The sequence below is a fragment of the Manis javanica genome, chromosome 3 (assembly GCF_040802235.1).
Source record: "Manis javanica isolate MJ-LG chromosome 3, MJ_LKY, whole genome shotgun sequence".
Taxonomy (NCBI): Eukaryota; Metazoa; Chordata; class Mammalia; order Pholidota; family Manidae; genus Manis; species Manis javanica.
This window is the reverse complement of record NC_133158.1, coordinates 176,817,986-176,836,719: the sequence shown is the minus strand read 5'-3', so window position 1 is coordinate 176,836,719 and position 18,734 is coordinate 176,817,986. Positions and strand designations below refer to the sequence as shown.

The following is an 18,734-nucleotide window of genomic DNA, read 5'->3' as shown; positions in this document are numbered from 1 at the left end:
GGTAACCAGTAACAATATTTTTTAATGTATTTGTGAGGTTGAGCAAAGTCGTTTTTAGAAGTTTTCACTCCTGAAGTTCTTAGGAGGGCACAGAGTAATTTTAAATAATCCTCCAGTTCAGATGCTTTAGTTTCAGTTTGGCCCATTATAGTGTCCCTGACATCTTGACCCTATCCCTACGTACGCTTTCCCGGGAATCTTACTGGATCGACGATCTTCGGGAGCTTCCCTGCTATGAGTTTCAGGTCCCTTTTCAGGCACCACTTGTTGGTCTGTCCCTGCTGCTGATCTGCAGATAAGGGAGGAGACACGATGCGATATTGAAGATCTGAAAGGACCAGCCAGGGGACTTGAGGCTTAACAGTGCAAGAGTGGTGCTGAGAGGGCACCCTTCATATTTATTGAGCAAATAAATGATAATAGAATTCTGTGTGGGGGACTTAATACACAATCATTAACTAACTCTAAACTTAATCCTCAGCAGTCTCCAGTCTCCTAGGGCATGACATCTCATGTGGTACTGAAACAACAGCAAGGGCAATTAGGTCACAGAAACTGTTTTGGTCTTGTTTGTTCAGTTCTTGATCATGTATCAGGAATTACAGGAAAAAGAATTAAGTCATATATCATTATACATTTGATTTCTATACTTAACTTATATATTAATCCCAAATGTCTTGCTCTTTCCAAAAGCTGTATTAGGTAGGTGCACATAATTGCATGCACATGCTTGCACACATGTCTTCAACAGTCTCAATATCCAGGAAAAACAGCTTGTTTGGGGGGCACAGTGGTCTATTCCACCACCAAGGGTTGACAATAGTATAAAAGAAAAACATGAAGGATCTTTACGGTAATGGAAATGTTCTCTATCTTGACTGTATCGATGTCAATGTCTTGGTTATGATAATGTACTAGCTTTGCAATGCATTGTCATTGGGACCACAGGAGGAAGTAGAAAACTGGGTAAAGAATACATGGGGTATTCAACATGACGGCGTGAGAGGTGAGACAGATAACAGAACTCACAAAACTAAAAATAGTATGAATATATGATTAATTAATACAACTTACCCTAAAACAGCAACAGGAAAGAAGGCTGAACCAGACTGCATACAGACCTCATGAGCAGAGCAGACCTCATGAAACAGGGTAATGTACCAAAGACTTAATCCAGCAGGACCCAAGCCCTTCCCCTACCCCAGCTCACCAGCGGGAGGAAGAGAAACAGAGCGGGGAGCGGGGTGGAAGCCTGGGACTGCTGAACACCCAGCCCTGGAGGTCTGCTTTGCAAGCAGAAACCTACACTGTGTGGTGATCTGGAGGATGGGGAGCTGGGACAGGTGGAGTGCTTGAGAGACTGAGATTCTGGTCATTTGTGGAGGAGAGGATCCACATCCAGACACTGTGTGTCAGAGGAAAGGCAGGTGGTCTCAGAGGCTTCCTAGCAGTGATAGGGCTGCTGAAGGCACAGGGTTTGCACGGAGCTTGCTGCGTGGGATAAGGGAGAGCTGGACAAGGTTGTCTGAGCATGTTCTGTCCAGCAGGCTCAGAATTTTAAGGCACTTCAGGTGCTCCAGACCCCTGGCTGGCGGCTCAGTTCTGAGGCTCCCCACTGTGACACACAGCCTGCCGAGCATTCCTCCTGGCCTGCTGGCACCAGATTGCAAACTGGCAGTCACTGTGCTGGCATCAGGCCAGCCAGAGGGAGGCCCCACCTACAACAGCTAGAGACACAAAGCACAGAGGCTTATACCTGTGTGCTCGGAACACTGACTCTGATACTGGAGACAGGCACCGCAGACAGGAATCAGGAAACAGATCTTTCCTCCCCCCAGGCACCAGTTCCACTCCCCTATGAACCCCAACCTCAGTCTAGGGGCTGAGCAGCTCCAGAGACTGGATCTTCTGGGCACTAGAGGGCACCACTTGGAAATATGAAAAGTCAAAAGAACCTGGTGCTGACTAAAATCTCACAAACCCCAGAAAAAGGGCCAAATGAAACTGAACTCACCAATGTTCCTGAAACAGAGTTCAAAATAAAAATCATAAACATGCTTATGAAGGTATAGAAAAATATTCAAGAACTCAGGAACAAATTTAAGACAGAGATTCAATCATTAAGAAATTCCATATCTAAAAAGAAACATACAATTGAGGGATTTAAAAGCAGATTAGATGTAGTAGAAGAGACAGTAAATGTAACATAAATTAGAGAAGCAAAATACAAAGAAGCTGAGGCACAGAGAGAAAAAAGAATCTCCAAGAATGAAAGAATATTGAGAGACCTGTGGGACCAATCCAAAAGGAACAATATTTGCACTACATGGGTACCAGAAGAAGAGAAAGAAAAGGGGATAGAAAGTGTCATTGAGGAGGTAATTGTTGAAAACTTCCCCAATCCGAGGAAGGAGATAGACTCACAAGCCATGGAGGTGCACAGATCTCCCAACACAAGGGACCCAAATAAGACAACATCAAGACATATAATAATTAAAATGTCAAAGATCAAGGATAAAGATAGACTTTTAAAAGGAGCTAGAGAGAGAAAAAAGATCACATACAAAGGAAAACCCATCAGGCTATCATCAGATTTCTCTCAACAGAAACCTTACCGGCCAGAAGGGAGTGGTATGATATATTTAATGCAATGAAGCAGAAGGGCCTTGAATCAGAATGCTCTACCCAGAAAGATTATCATTTAAATTTGAATGAGGGATTAAACAATTTTCAGATAAGCAAAAGCTGAGAGAATTTACCTCCCACAAACCACCTCCACGCATTGTGGAGGGACTCCTAAAGACAGAAGTATTCCTAAGGCTAAACAGATGTCACCCAAGAGATAGACAAAGAGTATAGAATATGATTCACAACATACAAAGAATGGAGGAGGAAGAAAAATGAGGAAAAAGAAGAAAAGCTTTACGTTGTGTTTGTTATAGCAAAGTGAGTTAAGTCAGACTGTAAGATAGTAAGGGAATGACCCTTGACCTTTGGTAACCATAAGTCTAAAGCCAGTAATGCAAACGAGTACATACATGTCGATAATCACCCTAAATGTAAATGATCTGACTGCACCAACCAAAAGACATGCAGTCACTGATGGATAAAAAAACAAGACTCAGTTTATATTCCCACTAGCAGTGTAGGAGGGGGTTCCCCTTTCTCCAAATCCTTACCAACATTTGTTGTTGTCTGTCTTTTGGATGTTGGTCATCCTAACTGGTGTGAGGTAATATCTCATTGTGGTTTTAATTTGCATTTCCCTGATGATTAGCGATGTGGATAATCTTTTCACGTGCCTGTTGGCCATCTGATTTTCATCTTTGGAGAAGTGTCTGTTCAGCTCCTATGCCCATTTTTTAATTGGCTTATTTGCTTTGTGTTTGTTGAGGTGTATGAGGTCTTTATATGATTTGGATGTCAACCCTTTATCAGATATGCCATTTATGAATATATTCTCTCATACTGTAGGATGTCTTTTTGTTCTACTGATGGTATCCTTTGCTACACAAAAGCTTTTTAGATTGATACAGTCCCACTTGTTCATTTTTGCTTTTGTTTCAATTACTAGGGAGATATGTTCATGAGGAACTTGCTCATGTTTATGTCCACCAGATTTTTGCCTATGTTTTCTTCCAAGAGTTTTGTGGTTTCATGACTTACATTCAGGTCTTTGATCCATTTTGAGTTCACTTTGCATACAGAGTTAGACAATAATCCAGTTTCATTCTCTTGCATGTAGCTGTCCAGTTTTGCCAACACCAGCTGTTGAAGAGGCTGTCATTTCCCCATTGAACATTATGGTACATATAGATAATCACTCTATCGTACATTAATTGACCATATATGGTTGGGTTTATATCAGGGCTCTCTAGTCTGTTCCATTGGTCTCTGGGTCTCTTCTTGTGCCAATACCAAAGTGTCTTGATTACTGTGGCATTATGCTCACTGAAATAAGCCGGGCAGAGAAAGACAAGTATCACATGATTTCACTTATCTGTGGAGTATAACAAAATAAGAACTAAAGGAGCAAAACAGCAGCAGACTCACAGAACCAAAGTTACCGAAGGGAAAGGAACTGGGGAGGGTGGGTGGGAAGGGTGAGATAAGGGGGAAAATGGGGCATTATGATTAGCACACATAATGTAGGGGGGGACATGGGAAAGGCAGCATATACACAGAAGACAAGTAGTGATTCTACAGCATCTTACTATGGTGTGGGACACTGACTGTAATGGGGCATGTGAGGACATGATAATGGGACAGTCTAGTAAGCATAATGTTCTTCAAGTAATTGTACATTAATGATATCAAAATTTAAAAATTAAAAAAAAGACCCATCTATATGCTGCTACAAGAGACTCACTTCAAACCCAAAGACATACACAGTATTGAAAGTAAAGGGATGGTAAAAGATATGTCATGCAACTAATTGGGAGTAAAAAAAGAGGAGCTGCAGTACTTGTATCACACAAAATAGACTTCAAAACAAAGACAATAACAAGAGACAAAGAAGGACATTACATAATGATAAAAGGGTCAGTCCAATAAGAGGATATAACTATTATAAATATCTGTGTACCCAACACAGGATCACCTACATATATGGAACAAATAATAACAGAACTAAAGGGGGAAATAGAATACAATGCATTCATTTTAGGAAAATTCAAAACACCACTCACTCCAAAGGACAGATCAACCAGGCAGAAAATAAGTAAAGAGACAGAGGCACTGAAAAATGTATTAGAACAGATAGACCTAATGGACATCTACAGAACACTCCATCCAAAAGCCATAGGACACACATTCTTCTCAAGTGTATATGGAACATTTTCAAGAATAGATCATATACTAGACCACAAAAGGAACTTCAGTAAATTTAAAAAGATTGAAATGGCACCAACCAGCTTCTCAGATCACAAAGGTATGAGACTACAAATAAATTACACAAGGAACACAAAAAAGCCCACAAACACATGGAAGCTTGATACCATGCTCCTAAGTAATCAATGGATCAATGACCAAATAAATACACAGATCAAGCAACAAATGGAGACAAAAGACAACAATCATTCCACACCAGAAAATCTGTGGGACGCATTAAAGGCTGTGCTAAGAGGGAAATATATTACAATACAGGCCCACCTCAAGAAAGAACAATCTCAAATGAACAGTCTAAACTCACAAGTAATGAAACTAGAAAAGGAAGAAGAAATGAGGGCCAAAGTCAGTAGAAAGATGGACATAATAAAGATGAAAGCAGAAACAAATAAAATCTGGAAGAATAAAACAATAGAGAATCAATGAAAGCAGGAGCTGGTTCTTAAAAAAAATAAACAAAATAGATAAACCCCTCACCAGACTTATCAAGAAAAAAAGAGAGTCTACACATATAAACAGAATCAGAAATGAGAAAGGAAAAATCACGATGGACAACACAGAAATACAAAGAAATATGACAGAATACTATGAAAAAGTATACGGTAACAAACTGAATAACCTAGAAGGAATGGACAACTTTCTACAAAAATAAACCTTCAAAGACTGACACAGGAAGAAACAGAAAATCTGAATAGAACAATTACCAGCAAAGAGACTGAAATGGTAGTCAAAAAATGACCTAACAACAAAACACCTGTACCAGATGGTTTCACTGATGAATTTTATCAAACATTTAGTGAAGACCGAATACTCACCATCTTTAAAATTTTCCAAAAAGTACAAGAAGAGGGACTACTCCCAAATTCATTCCTCGAGGCCAACATCACTTTATTACCAAAACCAGGCAAAGACACCACAAATAAAGAAATTACAGACCAATATACCTGATTAACATAGATGCAAAAATACTCAACAAAATATTAGCAAAACCGAATTTAAAAATACATCAAAAAGATCATCCATCATGATCAAGTGGGATTCATCCCAGGAATGCAAGGATGGTACGTTAGAAAATCCATCAACATCGACCACCACATCAACAAGAAGGATAAAAACCACATGATCATCTCCATAGACGCTGAAAACGCATTCGCCAAAATTCAACATCCATTCATGATAAAAACTCAACAAAATGGGTAAAGAGGGCAAGTACCTCAACATAATAAAGGCCATATATGACAAAGACTCAGCCAACATTATATTTACAAGTGAGAAGCTGAAAGCTTTTCCTTTAAGATCAGGAAGAAGACAAGGAAGCCGTCTCCCCACTTTTATTCAACATAGTTCTGGAGGTCCGAGCCATGGCAATCAGACAACACAAAGAAATAAAAAGGCATCCACATTGGCAAGGAGAAGGTCAACCTGTTCCTGTTTGCATATAACATGATATTCTACATTGAAAACCCTGAAGAATCTACTCCAAAACTACTAGTTCTTGTATCTGAATTCAGTAAAGTATGGGATATAAAATTAATGCACAGAAATCTGCTGTATTCTTTTACAATGATGATGAACTAGCAGACAGAAAAATCAGGAAAACAATTCCATGAACAATTGCATCAAAAAGAATAAAATACCTAGGAATAAACCTAATGAAGGAATTGAAAGACTTATACTCTGAAAGCTACAAGACAGTTATGAGAGAAATTAAAGAAGATACTAACAAATGGAAAGTCATTCCATGCTTGGCTAGGAAGAATTAATATCATGAAAATGGCCATCCTACCCAAAGTAATATACAGATTCGATGCAATCCCTATCAAATTATCAACAGCGTTCTTCAATGAGCTGGAACAAATAGTTCAAAAATTCATATGGAAACACTGAAGACCCTGAATAGCCAAAGCAAACCTGAAAAGGAAGAATAAAGTGGGGGGGATCTCACTCCCCAACTTCAAGCTCTACTACAAAGCCACAGTAATCAAGACAATGTGGTACTGGCACAAGAACAGAGCCACAGACCACTGGAACAGAATAGAGACTCCAAACATTAACCCAAACATATATGGTCAGTTAATATACAATAAAGGAGCCATGGACATACAATGGGGAAATGACAGATGCTTCAACAGCTGGTGTTGGCAAAACTTGGCAGCTACATCTAAGAGAATGAAACTGGATTACTCTCTAACCCCACACAAAAAAGTAAACTCAAAATGGATGAAAGACCTGAATGTAAGTCATAAAACCATAACACTCTCAGAAAAAAACACAGGCAAAAATCTCGGACATAAACATGAGCAACTTCTTCAAGAACATATCTCCCCAGGAAAGGGAAACAGAAGCAAAAATGAACAAGTAGGACTATATCAAACTAAAAGGCTTCTGTACAGCAAAGGACAACATCAGTAGAACAAAAAGATCCTACAGTATGGGGGAATATATTCATAAATGACATATCTGATAACAAGCTGACATCCAAATTATATAAAGAGAATACAAACCTCAAAAAAAAAAAAAAGGAGATAAGCCAATTAAAAAAGGGGCAGAGGACCTGAACAGACAGCTCTCCAAAAGAAGAAATTCAGATGGCCAACAGGTACATGAAAAGATGATCCATATCCCTAATCATCAGGGAAATGCAAATTAAAACAACAATGAGATATCACCTCACACCAGTTAGGATGGCCAACATCCAAAAGACAAACAACAAATGTTGGCAAGGATGTGGAGAAAGGGGAACCCTCCTACACTGCTGGTGAGAATGTAGACTAGTTCAACCATTGTAGAAAGCAGTATGGAGGATCCTCAAAAAACTCAAAATAGAAATACCGTTTGTCACAGGAATTCCACTCCTAGGAATTTACCCTAAGAATGTGGGAGCCCAGTTTGGAAAAGATATATGCACCCCTATGTTTATTGCAGCACTATTTACAATAGCCAAGAAATGGAAGAAACCTAAGTGTCCATCAGTAGATGAATGGATACAGAAGATGTGGTACCTATACACAATAGAATATTATTCAGCCATAAGATGGAAATAAACCCTAACATTTGTGAAAACATGGATGAAGCTACAGCGTATTATGCTCAGCGAAATAAGCTAGGTAGAGAAAGACTAGTATCAAATGATTTCACTCATCTGTGGAGTACAGGAACAAAGAAAGAACTGAAGGAACAAAAGAGCAGCAGACTCACAGAACCCAAGAATGGACTAACAGATACCAAAGGGGAAGGGATCGGGGAGGATGGGTGGGAAGGGATGGATAAGGTGGAAAAGGGTCATTATGATTAACACATATGATGTAGGGTGGGGGGACATGGGGAAGGCAGTGTAACACAGAGAATTCAAGCAGAGATTTATAGCATCTTACTATGCTGATGGACAGTGACTGTAATGGGTATATGGTGGGGACTTGTGATTGGGGGAATCTAGGAACCATAATGTTGTTCATGTAATTATACATTAAAGATAGCAAAATTAAAAAAAATACATTCAAAAGATCATCCATCATGATCAAGTAGGATTTATTCCAGGGATGCAAGGATGGTACAACATTCGAAAATTCATCAACATCACCTACCACATCAACAAAAAGAAGGACAAAAACCACATGAACATCTCTGTAGATGCTGAAAAAGCATTTGACAAAATTCAACATCCATTCATGATAAAAACTCTCAACAAAATGGGTATAGAGGGCAAGTACCTCAACATAATAAAGGCCATATATGACAAACACACAGCCAACATTATACTTAACAGCAAGAAGCTGAAAGCTTTTCCTTTACGATCGGGAACAATAATGGGAAGATGGCGGGGTGAGTAGTTCAGAGGAAATCTCCTCCTCAAAACATACATATTTATGAAAATACAATAAATACAACTATTCCTAAAAGAGACACTAGTTGATATAGTACAACAGCCAGGATACATCTACATCTGTGAGAACTCAACATCACACAAAGGGTGTAAGATACAAGTCGCGGCCAGGTAGAACCCAAACGCTCCCCCACCCCAAAACCCAGTGGGAAGAAAGGAGTCGGAACAGGGAGGGTGTGAAAGCCCAGGTCTGCTAAATAACCAGCTCTAGAAATCCGGACCCTGGAACGCAGACACAGGGTGCACGGGGTGCTGGATATTAGAGAAACAGAAAAGCAAAACCTGTGGGCAGGTCCCCAAACCGGCACCCCTGAGACAGAAGAAAAGTGAGTGCTTTCTGCAAGTCTTAAAGAGACAGGGACCCCATAGCTGGACGAAGTTGTCGTGGCACAAATAGCCAGCAGCTGGGAATCCTGGGGAAACTTAGGTGCCCTAAACCCCAGGGAGGCAGTGCAGGTCTGAAGCCCCTCACGGCACTAAGCAGCCTGCCAGTCGTTCCTCCAACTGGGGCAGACCACGACACACTGGCCCAGTAGTGGGAGAGTGGCAGTGCATGCCGGGGACAGCAGCGATGGAAGGGACCGGAAGCAGATCCATGCACCAGTGGCACCAGACAGGACCTAGAGAGGCTTGTGTGAGCCTGCCACGATGCGACCGAACAGCCCGGGTGCAGCTCATGCACACTGGCAGCAGTGAAACCAGAGGAGCCCAGTAGAGGCCTGCGCAGAAGAGCCCTGCACGCACATGCAGTGGAGCCAGAGGGAGCAGGCGCACTCCCAGCAGCCGACCGGAATCCTAGCCGAATGCACAGCTGCCCAGGCCAGCCCCAAAGGTAGCTGCTGCCACACAGCTGCCTGGCAGGGGTGCTGCTAGCAAGGAGGAGCGCACCTGGCATGCCGGCCACTCCTCGCAGGGCCCCATGCTGCTCTGACGGATACTCCACCAAAGGCAGCTTAGGGGACTAACCCAGTGGCTGCTCCAGGAGTGCGGGTAACCGTCACAGGCAGCAGAGAAGGGCAAGGCATACAGCAAGCAGGAGAGGATTTCTTCTCCCAGCTGACACATCCGCAACCTACCTACAGGCACCACTACCACCATGAAAAGGCAAAAAAAATTTAGTCCAGTCCAAGATAGTTCAAACAACACGTGAGAAAGGATATGCAGAGGCAGACCTAACCAGTCTCCCTGAAAAAGAATTCAAAATAAAAATCATAAACATGCTGACAGAGCTGCAGAGAAATATTCAAGAGCTAAGGGATGAAGTCCAGAGAGAGATTACAGATGTCCGGAGCGAGATTACAGGTGTCTGGAGGGAGATTACAGAAATGAAACAAACTCTGGAAGGATTTATAAACAGAATGGATAAGATGCAAGAGGCCATTGATGGAATAGAAACCAGAGAACAGGAACACACAGAAGCTGATGCAGAGAGAGATAAAAGGATCTCCAGGAATGAAACAATATTAAGAGAACTGTGTGACCAATCCAAAAGGAACAATATACGCACTATAGGGGTACCAGAAGAAGAAGAGAGAGAAAAAGGGATAGAAAGTGTCTTTGAAGAAATAATTGCTGAGAACTTCCCCAAACTGGGGGAGGAAATAGTTGCTCAGACTACGGAGGCATACAGAACTCCTGAGAGACTGGACCCAAAGAGGACAAGACCAAGACACATAATAACTAAAATGGCAAAGATCAAGGACGAGGACAGAGTATTAAAGGCAGCCAGAGAGAGAAAAAAGGTCACCTACAAAGGCTATCATCAGACTTCTCAACAGAAACCTTACAGGCCAGAAGAGAATGGCATGATATATTTAATGCAATGAAACAGAAGGGCCTTGAACGAAGGATACTGTATCCAGCACGATTATCATTTGAATATGAAGGAGGGATTAAACAATTCCCAGACAAGCAAAAGTTGAGGGAATTTGCCTCCCACAAACCACCTTTACAGGGTATCTTAGAGGGACTGCTCTAGATGGGAACACACCTAAAAAGAACACAGAACAAAACACCCAACATATGAAGAATGGAGAAGGAGGAATAAGAAGGGAGAGAAATAATCATGAGAATGTGATTATAACAGCTCAATAAGCGAGTTAAGTCAGACAGGAAGGTAGTAAACAAGCTAACCTTGAACCTTTGGTAACCACGAATCTAAAGCCTGCAATGGCAATAAGTACATATATTTCAATAAGCACCCTAAATGTCAATGGACTGAATGCACCAATCAAAAGACAGAGTAATAGAATGGACAAAAAAGCAAGACCCGTTCATATGCTGCCTACAAGAGACTCACCTAAAACAGAAAAACATGCACAGATTAAAACTCAAGGGATGGAGAAAGATATTTCATGCAAACAGAGAGAAAAAAGCAGGTGTTGCAATACTACTTTCAGACAAAATAGACATTAAAATGAATAAAGTAACAAGAGATAAAGAAAGATATTACATAATGATAAAGGGCTCAGTCCAACAGGAGGATATAAACATTATAAATATATATGCACCCAATACAGGAGCACTAATATATGTGAAACAAACACTAACAGAATTAAAGGAGGAAATAGAATGCAATGCATTCATTTTGGGAGACATTACACACCACTCACTCCAAAGGACAGATCCACCACATAGAAAATAAGTAAGGACACAGAGGCACTGAACAACATGCTAGAACAGATGGACCTAATAGACGTCTAAAGACCTCTAGATCCAAAAGCAACAGGATACACATTCTTCTCAAGTGCACATGGAACATTCTCCAGAATAGACCACATACTAGGCCACAAAAAGAGCCTCAGTAAATTCCAAAATATTGAAATCCTACCAATCAACTTTCAGACCACAAAGGTATAAAACCAGAAACAAATTGTACAAAGAAAGCAAAAAGGCTCACAAACACATGGAAGCTTAACAACATGCTTCTAAATAATCAATGGATCAACGACCAAATTAAAATGGAGATCCAGCAATATATGGAAACAAATGACAACAACAACACAAAGCCCCAACTTCTGTGGGATGCAGCAAAAGCAGTCTTAAGAGGAAAGTATATAGCAATTCAGGCATATTTAAAGAAGGAAGAACAATCCCAAATGATTAATCTAATGTCACAATTATTGAAATTGGAAAAAGAAGAACAGATGAGGCCTAAAGTCAGCAGATGGAGGGACATAATAAAGATCAGAGAAGAAATAAATAAAATTGAGAAGAATAAAACAATAGAAAAAAATCAATGAAACCAAGAGCTGGTTCTTTGAGAAAATAAACAAAATAGATAAGCCTCTAGCCAGACTTACTAAGAGAAAAAGCGAGTCAACACACATCAACAGAATCAGAAATGAGAAAGGAAAAATCACGACGGACCCCACAGAAATACAAAGAATTATTATAGAATACTATGAAAACCTATATGCTAACAAGCTGGAAACCTAGGAGAAATGGACAACTTCCTAGAAAATACAACCTTCCAAGACTGACCCAGAAATAAACAGAAAATCTAAACAGACCAATTACCAGCAAAGAAATTGAAGTGGTAATCAAAAAACTACCCAAGAACAAAACCCCCGGGCCAGATGGATTTACTTTGGAATTTTATCAGACATACAGAGAAGACATAACACCCATTCTCCTTAAAGTTTTCCAAAAATAGAAGAGAAGGGAATATTCCCATACTCATTCTATGAAGCCAACATCACCCTAATACCAAAACCAGGCAAAGACCCCACCAAAAAAGAAAACTACAGACCAGTATCACTGATGAACGTAGATGCAAAAATACTCAACAAAATATTAGCAAACCTAATTTGAAAATACATCAAGAGGATCATATACCATGACCAAGTGGGATTCATCCCAGGGATGCAAGGATGGTATAACATTTGAAAATCCATCAACATCATCCACCACATCAACAAAAAGAAAGACAAAAACCACATGATCATCTCTGTAGATGCTGAAAAAGCATTTGACAAAATTCAACATTCATTCATGATAAAAACTCTACACAAAATGGGCATAGAGGGCAAGTACCTCAATATAATAAAGGCCATAAGTGACAAACGCACAACCAACATTATACTTAACAGTGAGAAGCTGAAAGCTTTTCCTTTAAGATCGGGAACAACACAAGGATGCCCACTCTCCCCACTTCTATTCAACATAGTACTGGAGGTCCTGGCCTCCATAATTAGACAGCACAAAGAAATGAAAGGCATCCAGTTTGCAAGGAACAAGTTAAACTGTTATTGTTTGCAGATGACATGATATTGTACATAAAAACCTCTAAAGAATCCACTCTAAAACTACTAGATCTAATATCTGAATTCAGCAATGATTCAGGATATAAAATTAATATGTAGAAATCTGTGGCAATCTTATATACTAACAATGAACTAGCAGAAAGGGAAATCAGGAAAACAATTCCGTTCACAGTTGCATCGAAAAAAAAAATACCTAGGAATAAACCTAACCAAGGAAATGAAAGACCCATACCCTGAAAACTACAAGACACTCATAAGAGAAATTAAAGATACCAATAAATGGAAACACATCCCATGCTCATGGGAAGAATTAATATTTTCAAAATGGCCATCCTGCCTAAAGGAATCTATAGATTCAATGCAATTTCTATCAAAATACCAACAGCATTCTTCAGTGAACTAGAGTAAATCATTCTAAAATTCATATGGAACCACAGAAGACCCCGAATAGCCAAAGCAATCCTGAGAAGGAAGAATAAAGCAGGGGAATTACACTCCCTGACTTCAAGCTCTACTTGAAGTAAGCTTTAAGATAGTAATCAAGACAATTTGGTACTGGCACAAGACCCATGAACCAATGGAAGAGACTAGAGAGCCCTGATATAAACCCAACCATACATGGTCAATTAATATACAATAAAGGAGCCATGGACATACAATGGGGAAATGACAGCCTCCTCAACAACTGGTGTTGGCAAAACTGGACAGCTACATGCAAGAGAATGAAACTGGATTATTGTTTAACCCCATACACAAAAGTAAACTCGAAATGGATCAAAGACCTGAATGTAAGTCATGAGACCATAAAAACCTTAGAAAAAAACATAGGCAAAATTCTATTGGACATAAACATGAGCAACTTCTTCATGAACACATCTCCACAGGCAAGGGAAACAAAAGCAAAAATGAACACATCAGACTACATCAAACTAAAAAGTTTCTATATGGCACAGGACACCATGAACAGAACAAAAAGGCATCCTACAATATGGGGAATATATTTGTAAATGACATATCCAACAAGGGGTTAACATCCAAAATATATGAAGAACTTACTTGCCTCAACACCCAAAAAGCAAATAACCCTATTAAAAAATGGGCAGAGGATTTTTTTCCCCCCAGAAATGCCAAGTATAGAGTGGATCTGGATGGAGGGAAAACCCCTTCATTGTTACTGACCAATCATCTTTACTCAGAGCTGCTTTCATCTCACCCCCTCCCCAGGAGGACAAAGCTGGCTATAGTAGCATTCAAACAAGCCAGAACAGTTTATTGGGGAAAGATTCGACTCTGTTGTACACTCTAAGCAAAATAAATAAATGACTAGACTCTACTGTGCACACAATTTACAATGGGCAGGATGATCTGTTGACTAAGTGGGATCTCTGAACCCCACTCTTTCAAAGCAATGGGAAAGGTCCAGAGGCCAGGCTGGGCAGGTGATAAAGGGAAACAAAGGTTCTACTTTATTCTGAGCTCAGGAACAGGCCGCACTTCTTGGAGATATGGGAGAGCAGCATCTGAGTCAATGAGGTTCCATTTATGGCCACCAGCAGCTGCAGCTTGCCCAGGCAGTCCTGCAGTGCTGCCTCTGGGTGCCCGCCCAGGTGTAAGTCCACCAGGCACAGAAGCTGCAGCTTATGGTCAGCTAGAGCCAGGCAACAGATGGTCAGGAGGGAGGGAGTGTAGTTGGTGAAGGCATAGTCTGCCAGGCTTAGCTCGACCACCCCACGTGCCAGGGCTTGCACCTCCAGGGTTTCGGAGACTTCTGCCTGTCCAGCATCCACGCACTTGTGCATGAAATGCTCCAGGAAGCTGATGGTTGGCATGCCCATGCTGAAGTGCAGTTTGTGTAGCATGATATACTCAAGGTTACAGAGTTGCTGCTGAGAGAAGGCGCTGCAGCACAGAGCCAGGACCTGCTTCACACATGGCAGGTGCACCTCCACCTGTAACACAGTGGCCCCCATCTCCAGCCACACTGCATCAAGGGCCCAAGGTCCACCAAAGTCTCAAACCCGGTAGAAAAACCAGGACTCCTCTCCCCGCATCCCTTCCTTCCAGAGAGACAGCTGGGGCTTCTTCTCTCCGTTACTTCCATTTTAATCACCTTCCATTTTAATCCATTTAATCACTATACTTCTAGCATAGTTTCTCTAATCACTGCCCCTCTAAAGGCGGGTTTAAGAAATTCTGAATATTTTTTTCCCTCACAGACTACAATAACATTAAAGTGTGTGCTAGAGAGCCAGGCGGAAAGAGAGTGGCCAGGAGATGGGCTGCCCGACTGCCTGCCACAACCTTGCGTGGAGGTACCTGTTTGCAAGCGATGAGCAAGGAAATGACCCCAAGCAGCTGGAAGCAGTCTACAGCCACAGGCGTGGTTAAAAGGAAGTGGTCCAGAGTGTTCACTGTCAGGCACAGAGACTCGAAGGAGAGGCCAAACTGGCAGTGCACAGGGATCAGCCAACTCAGCCGTTACCTGCCAGGAGGGAGGAGGGAGGCAGGCCGACTGAGCCTCAGGTGGAGAGGGGATTGCGGAAGGGATGGACCAAGAAGACCCAGGAAGCTTTCCTGGAGGGAGGCAAGGAAAAGAAGGAAAAGCTCAATGCACTAGAAATTAGGAAACACGTGGCAGCACTGCTGTGGAAGGAACACTGGCTGGGCTAGGAGCCAGAACAGTTGGGTTCGTGCCTGACCCTGTGCAGAGTGTACATAACCATTACCTTGTGTAATCCTCTCAGCACTTCAACTGAGGCAGGGTCCCCCTTTTTGTAGGTGAAGAAACAAGCTCAGAATTGTTAAATAACATGCCTGGGGTTGGTAGGAGTCAGACTGGAACCCAGAAACTGTCTTAAAGAAGAAATTCAGATGGCCAACAGGCACATGAAAAGATGCTCCACATCCCTAATCATCAGGGAAATGCAAATTAAAACCACAATGAGATATCACCTCACACCTGTAACAATGGCCAGCTATGAAAAGACTAAGAATAACAAATGCTAGTGAAGATGTGGAGAAAGGGGAACCCTCCCACACTGCTGGTGGGGATATAAGCTAGTGCAAGCATTGTGGAAAGCAGTATAGAGGTTCCTCAAAAAACTAAAAATAGAAATACCATTTGACCTGGGAATCCTACTCCTTGGAATTTACCCAAAAATACAACTTTGCAGATTCAAAAAGACATATGCACCCCTATGTTTATCACAGCACTATGTACAATAGCCAAGATATGGAAGCAACCTAAGTGTCCATCAGTAGATGAATGGATAAAGAAGAGGTGGTACATATACACAATGGAATACTATTCAGCTATAAGAAAGAAAGAAATCCTACCATTTCCAACAGTATGGATAGAGCTGGAGGACATTATGCTCAGTGAAATAAGCCAGGCGGAGAAAAATAAGTGCCAAATGATTTCCCTCATTTGCAGAGTAAAATGAAGGAAGAAAATAGCAGCAGACTCACAGACTCCAAGAAGGGACTAGTGGTTACCAAAGGGGAGGGGCATGGGAGGGAGGGTAGGGAGGGAGGGAGAAGCAGATTGAGGGGTATAATGTTTAGTACACATGATGTGGCATGTGTAGCACAGAGAAGGCAAACAGTGAATCTTTGGCATCTTACTACACTGATGGACAGTGGCTGCATTGGGGTATGGGTGGGGACTTGATAATATTGGTAAATGTAGTAACGACATTGTTTTTTCATCTGAAACCTTCATAAGAGTGTGTATCAATAATACCTTAATAAAAGATAAAAAAAACCCAAAAAATTACCTGAGAACAAAACCATTATTACCCCAGAGGGCTTCATGGCTGAATTTTCTCAAACATTTAAAAGGAGCTAATATACATTCTTCTTGAAGTATTCCAAAAAGCAGAAGAAAATACTTCCAAACTTATTCTGTAAGGCCAGCATCACTCTAATAACCAAAACCCAAAAAAGAAACCACAAAAAAGGAAAATTACAGACCAATATCCCTGATGAACATAGATGCAAAAATAATCAACAAAATATTAGTAAACTGAATTCAAAAATACATCAAAAAGATCATCCATCATGACCAAGTGGGATTTATTCCATGGATGCACAGATGTTTCAATCCATCAATACCATATACTATATCAACAAAAAGAAAAAATATCAGAGGCAGAGCCAAGATGGCGGCATGAGTAGAGCAGTGGAAATCTCCTCCCAAAAACACATAGAGCTATGAAAATATAACAATGAAAAATCTTCCTAAAATAGAGACCACAGGACACAGGACAACATCCAGACCACATCCACACCTGCAAGAACCCAGCGCCTTGCGAAGGGGGTAAGATACAAGCCTCGGCCCGGCGGGACCCAAGCGCCCCTCCCCCCGGCTCCCGGCGGGTGGAAAGAAATCGCAGCGGTTTTTTTTTTGGCGAGTGCTTTTTGGAAGCCTTAAAGGGACAGGGCCCCCATTACTAGGGAGGCAGGGTGGCGGGACCGGTGAGCAGGTGCCTGGGACCGGCGCCTGAGGAAAAAGAATATCCCACATTTTTCCCTACGGGACCGGTGGGAGGGTGCCAGACACCGGCGCCTGAGGACAGAGGAAATCGCGCGTTTTCCCTTTTTCTTTCTCTTCATGGCGAGCGCTTTTTGGAAGCCTTAAAGGGACAGGGACCCCGGTGCTAGGGAGGCAAGGCGACGGGACTGGTGAGCGGGTGCCTGGGACCAGCGCCTGAGGACAAAGAATATTCAGCGTTTTTCCCTGCGGGACCGGTGGGAGGGTGCCTGAGACCGGCACCTGAGGAGAGAGGAAATCGCGCATTTTTCCCTCTTTTTTCTCTTTTTGGCGAGTGCTTTTTGGAAGCCTTAAAGGGACAGGGACCCCGGTGCTAAGGAGGCAGGGCAGCGGGACTGGTGAGCGGGTGCCTGGGACCGGCGCCTGAGGAAAAGGAATATACCGCGTCTTTCCCTGCGGGACCGGTGGACGGGTCCCTGAGACCAGCACCTGAGGACGGAGGAAATCGGGCGTTTTTCCCCTTTTTTTTCCTTTTTGGCGAGTGCTTTTTGGAAGCCTTAAAAGGACAGGGACCCCGGTACTAGGGAGGCAGGGCGGCGGGACTGGTGAGCAGGTGCCTAGGACTGGCACCGGAGGACAAATATTTTCGCGCGTTTTTCCCTGCGGGACCAGTGGGTGGATACTTTTTGGAAGCCTTGAAGGGACAGAGACCCTGGTGCTAGGGAGACAGGGCAGCAGGACCAGTGAGCGGGTGCCTGGGACCGGCGCCTAAGGACAAAAAAAAAAAATCGCGTGTTTTTTCTTTTTTTTTTTTTTTTTTCTGATCCCTCTCTCATTGTTGCTGTTGTTCTTTTGGTTTGGAGAGTGCTTTTTGGAAGTCTTAAAGGGGCAGGACAGGTCACTTAGACCAGAGGCAGGGAATCTGGGGATCTCTGGGCACTCTAACCCCCTGGGCAGCAGGGAGCACAGAGGCCCCTTACAGAGATAAATAGCCTCCCGGCCGCTCCCCCTCCAATGGGGCTCCACAATCTTGGAGGAGCAGCCCCAGCCAGGCCACGCCCACAGCAACAGCAGAGATAAACCCCATAGCAACTGGGCAGGAAGCAGAAGCCCTGTCTGCACACAGCTGCCCTGCACAAGCCACTAGAGGTCGCTATTCTCCCAGGAAAGGAAGGCCACAAACCAACAAGAAGGAAAGCTCTTCCAG

General features: G+C 42.2%; 1 protein-coding gene and 1 pseudogene across 17 annotated transcripts in view; both read right to left on the bottom strand.

Annotated features, from left to right (window-relative positions):
- The window catches only part of ZNF445 (zinc finger protein 445), a 53,859-nt gene that overhangs the window by 19,422 nt on the left and 15,703 nt on the right, over nt 1–18,734 (bottom strand). For 6 of the 17 annotated variants that reach the window (XM_073232439.1, XM_073232441.1, XM_073232444.1 and 3 more), the window contains 2 exons: nt 3,667–3,951; nt 204–289 (listed from right to left, as the gene is read on the bottom strand). The exons of 5 other annotated variants lie outside the window; for them this stretch is intronic. The gene's annotated coding sequence lies outside the window, so the exon portion shown is untranslated. 6 more of the 17 variants (XM_073232445.1, XM_073232449.1, XM_073232440.1 and 3 more) reach the window with 5 other exon arrangements.
- Nucleotides 3,969–18,261, bottom strand: LOC140848521 (cyclin-O pseudogene; annotated as a pseudogene).